At 36.2% G+C, this 5,033-nt stretch overlaps 1 non-coding gene across 1 annotated transcript; it reads left to right on the top strand.

Moving 5' to 3' along the window:
- Positions 1 to 1,126: 1,126 nt before the first annotated feature.
- Positions 1,127 to 1,232, top strand: LOC121983625. The gene has a single exon (XR_006112649.1). It is a non-coding gene; the product is annotated as a small nucleolar RNA R71 (small nucleolar RNA).
- The last annotated feature ends 3,801 nt before the right edge of the window (positions 1,233 to 5,033 follow it).

The following is a 5,033-nucleotide window of genomic DNA, read 5'->3' on the forward strand; positions in this document are numbered from 1 at the left end:
CTTAGTGATCTCACTCTATCAAGACTATGATATCACTCCTGTAATATAGGAGGGATAGATCCCATCTACATCACTCACATCCCTCCGCATAATTTGTTACATACCCAGTAATCGCCTTTATAGTCCACCCAGTTACGGGTGACGTTTGACGAAACCAAAGTACATAACTCCTTATGTAGGGAACCATGGTGACTTCAGGTCTAAGGACTAAAGTCATACTAATAGTCACTTGAGAAAGTATATGACACTCATATAACGATCCATGATACTTTCTCATGGCGGGTCATTCAATATACATTCTCCAATGTATACCCATGTGTCAACTTGATATCTCATATCCATGACTTGTGAGATCAAGTCATCATGTTGACCTACATGCTAGTCTCAATGCATTAACATTGTCCTTCTATGTTAATACTTGACTAGGAATAATTAAGTGTAGTGTTCTCTATATCATCTCACTATCGATTTAACTAATCGATTGATATAGATATGAACCTACTACCCTAGGACATTATTATACTTATTTATATAGCACAAATACACACAAGTATAATAATCACAATGCCTTTATTTATATATCAGAAATATATGTACAAGAATATGATACAAAGAGTCCAAAAAGTAACCATCACATGATTGGCTCTAGGGCTCTCACTAACAATAAGTATTTGAGTATGGGTTGTTCTGCCTTTGATTGTAACTCATGATTGCATCACATTGTTCCAGTTGATTGATTTGTGCAGTGATAGCTCCCAATGGACATGAGTCATTTGAGTGCTCTGAACTCCCACATACTTCACAAGATGTACTAATAGCATTGACCATATTAGCACTAGTCCCCATATTCTCAAATTTCTTTGTAAGAGCGTCCAATTTTGCAGACAAAAGAGTGACTGCATCTACATCAAACTTCCCTGATGCTTTAATTGTTGGGTTTACAGAAGAATAGCCACCACTTCTTTCATTTGCCCATTGATGATGATTTTGTGCTACACTGTCAATAATTTCTTCAGCTTCATCTAAACTTTTATTCATAAGTGCCCCTCCAGCAGCAGAATTAAGGGACACTTTGGTATGATAGTTGATACCATTATAAAAAGTGTGCAACACTAACCATCTTTCCAACCCATGATGTGGGCATTGTCTGAGCATACTATTATATCTATCCCATGCTTCAAAAAGAGATTCTGAATCAGTATTCTTGAAGCGTGCAATTAAATTCCTCATATGAGCTGTTTTACTTGGTGGATAGAATTTATCAAGAAACTGTTTGCTCACACTGCTCCCAAGTGGTGATGCTATTAGGGGCCAAAGAATTCGGCCATTGCTTTGCCCTATCTCTTAAAGAAAACCCAAATAATAATAATCTTACTGCTTCTGAAGGAACTCCATTCATTTTCATGATACCACATATTTCATAAAAGACCTCTAAGTGTTGATTGGGGTCTTCATGAGGTCCTCCACCAAATTGGTTCTGCTGCACCATAGATATAATTGCGGGTTTGATCTCAAAGTTATTAGCTTCCACTGAAGGTCTTGAAATACTAGATCAAAAACCTCTTGAATAAGGTGCTGCATAATCCTTGAGTGGTCTATTCGCCATGTTCAAATGTTCCTGTTCTTCAATTTGCCTTTACAGAATTCTTCTTTTATGGAAAGTTCTGTCAATCTCAGGGTCAAAAGGAACGAATTCCCCTGCAAAGTTAGATCTTCGCATACACAAGAACAAGATAGCAAATGACAATACAACAGAAAAAGAAAAAAAAAGAATAAAAAATACAGAATTGAATTTGTACCAAAAGAATTAACAAGAAGTAAAAGTTATACAAGAAAGTAAAAACAGAAATCTAATGATTAGTTACAACTATGCAATATGAAAGGAAAATAAATGTTATGTTTAGTCTAACTCAATTGATAATTCCTAATGTTATAGCGCAGTCCCCGGCAACGGCGCCAAAAACTTGTTACGCTCCGCAAGTGTACGGAAATGTCGCAAGTAATATAAAAGATTATCGTATCCACAGGGACTGGAATAAGCACTAGAAATGCCTCAATGCGAATTAGCTAAACAACTATCCAATTGTTTCAAATGCAAAGTGAAGGTAAACAAATCTAATATTAAAGTTCAACAAACAAGAGTTTAGTGTTTTGGGTTATGATAATGGGAGATTCTAGGAGTTTCGGTTTCTTTGTAAGATTTCTTGAATGTAAATGGTTCACCAATTCTTATCCCTCAATTGCCAAACACTTGTAGAAAGTTGTCGGTTCTCTCTTGCAATAGATAACCGGCTAAGGACTGAGAAATGTATCTAAATATGATCAATTAGACGTGAACCTACGTTGTCCTTACACAGAAGCGCACCTATTACTATGCCTTCCTCGGATACCAACATAGAGGCCCACAACTTATTAATCTATCAAGATACAAGAAACTAATCACAAGATCCATCCTACTCTCTTGAATATTCCTATTTCCTCTTCAAGATTATCTCTCAAACGTCCTTACACGGGCTTGCACCTGTCACGTGGATCCCTCGGATGATCGAGTGAGAGTTTATCTTTACTAAGTCCACAAGAAATCCAAACAATCAATCATGAATGAGAATTAAGCACAAATCACCATTAATCATTCAAGATCTAATTGATACAAGCAAGACAATGTCATTGAAACAAGAAATTGGCAAATCCATAAGAGATTACATCAATCCATCATACAGATACTCCCTTAATCCTAGAATACAAGATATACTCCATGAATCGAGGAAGAATACCCGAAGAAATAAAGATTACAAGTATTTCTTAAATCCCCAATCCAAGAAACCAAAAAAAGGGGGAAAGAGAAAACTTATCTACGAAGAAGCCTCGTCTTCGGATCCAATCCTCGCTCCGGAGTCGAAATCATCAAGAACTCCCCTCGAATCGCCCAGAAATCCTCCCAAGAATGGGAGGATACCACCAAATCTTGCCTTCTCCCAAAGGGGAAGAGATCCCCTTTCAATTCATGAAGGAGGGTTTAAATAGAGGAGGAAATCGGGCCGGCCGTGTGAGATTCACACGGCCATGTCCAGTTCCTTCTCTGCCAAAGCTGCACGGCCGTGTGACTCACACGGCCAGGACCCTTCTGTTCTCTGGAAATGCTACACGGCCGTGTGGTGCACACGACCACCACCTGCTTGGCCTCTGGAAACCTCACACGGCCGTGTAGATCTACACGGCCATGTAAGGCATCTGCTCTAATTTCTTCAAATCAAGACACGGCCGTGTGAGATTCACACGGCCATGTCCTCTTCCCTTCCTGTTAAAACTACACGGCCGTGTGTGGTACACGACCTGATGCTCTCTCCCTTCAATTCCTTCCAAGCTTGTCCGAGGACGCATAATCTTCACCAATTTCGACTCCTGTGTACAGAAAATGCACAAAAAGCAGATCTCCGAACCAAAAGAGTAAATATGCTAAAAGGAAAGCTGGAAGTATAAAAATGCATAGATCAAGCATGCTCAAAGTATGTAAATGTGCGTAAAAACATGCATAAAAGAGTATATAATCTACGCACATCACTTTGCCATTATCAAAACATGAGTTCAATCGTGGATGCTTCCCACCAACAATCTCTCCCTTTTTTATTATGGCAACTCAAATTCAAAGTTAAGTAAACAGATATCAAATAAAGAATAGATGCAAATAAAAACATTTAAAGCAAGCATAGCATCAATGAATATTTTGCTAAAGTAAACTCCATGAATTTAAAGTATAGCATCAAGTTTAGGCTCCCCCTTAACTGTTACTCCCCCTTTAATATTTTGTTATTCATTATTTTAAATTTGAATTTGCTATTCTCATTTTTGAATTTGAATTTGATAATTATTTGAGTATTTGAATTTTCTACTCTCCCCCTTTGCCATATATTAAAAATAATCATAATAGGCATTCGATATTTAAAGAGGGATAACAAGACTTTGATAACACTTAACATTTTATAATTTTCTTTTCTTACCTTTTAGCTAAGTGAAATAAAGATCTAAAAGTTAATAAGGGTTGATTTTAAAGGATGATGTTTGCCCTTTGGAAACTTAGTTAAAATTATAAAACCACTAAAAGGTGGAACCTTTTGACAGTCTTTAACTAAGTTGAAAAGCTAGTAAAACTATACGTAGAGAAGTACTTGTCTAGATTTTGAAAATTTGTTAGAGAAATATTTGGAGCCAAATGATTTTTGAGAAAACATTTTTGAAGTCACTTTTTACTTAGTAGAAATTTTTGAAAGCAATGAGTTAAATTTTGCAAAACTATGCTTTACTTAGGAAAGCAAGAATTTACAAAGTTAGATTTCAAAGTGGGCTAAGTTTTAAAAATTTTGAAAATAAAAATTGGAACATAGCTAGCTCTTTGCAAGTATTGGATTTTGAAAACTATATCTTAGGTTAAAAAAAACTTAGCTTAATTTTAAACAATACTTATTAAATTTTAGGACAAGGAGGGAGTGGAGTAGCTAAAAATTTAGTTTAGGTTATTTATTCAAAGTCAGTTGGTCCTTAAGTCCATGCATGAGTCAAGTTCAATAGATTTCAAATTATCCAGTTTTACTTTAAGAGGTATCAGAGCCCTAAAGATCAAACATGCTTAACCTGAAAACTGAGTATCCTTTACCAACTGTCTAACCTTTAGCTACTTGCTGATTGCCTAGAGGGCAACAGCTTTCACTTAGTTAGTGAAGTTAAGTAAATTTGGTCCAGTTAGATTTGACTAGAGCTGGAAAACTTGACTTGATTGATGTATATTACGTGTTTAACGCCCAGACTCATATTGATGCACGAATATAAGCATTCTTGAGTCCAGGCTATACCCTATGCATCTCACGTCATTCTATGTTTTATAAGCACAAACAAGGTAGACCTAGGTTTTTGTGAGATGCTCTGGCTTAAATCTAGGGGGAGCATGATTTCTAGAGGGAAAACTTAGGCTAAGTTCAAATTTTGAAAATTCTAAGAAATTGGAATTTTGAAAACTATTTTTCCTTGAATTTAAAAAA

The sequence above is a fragment of the Zingiber officinale genome, chromosome 5A, assembly GCF_018446385.1.
Source record: "Zingiber officinale cultivar Zhangliang chromosome 5A, Zo_v1.1, whole genome shotgun sequence".
NCBI lineage: Eukaryota > Viridiplantae > Streptophyta > Magnoliopsida > Zingiberales > Zingiberaceae > Zingiber > Zingiber officinale.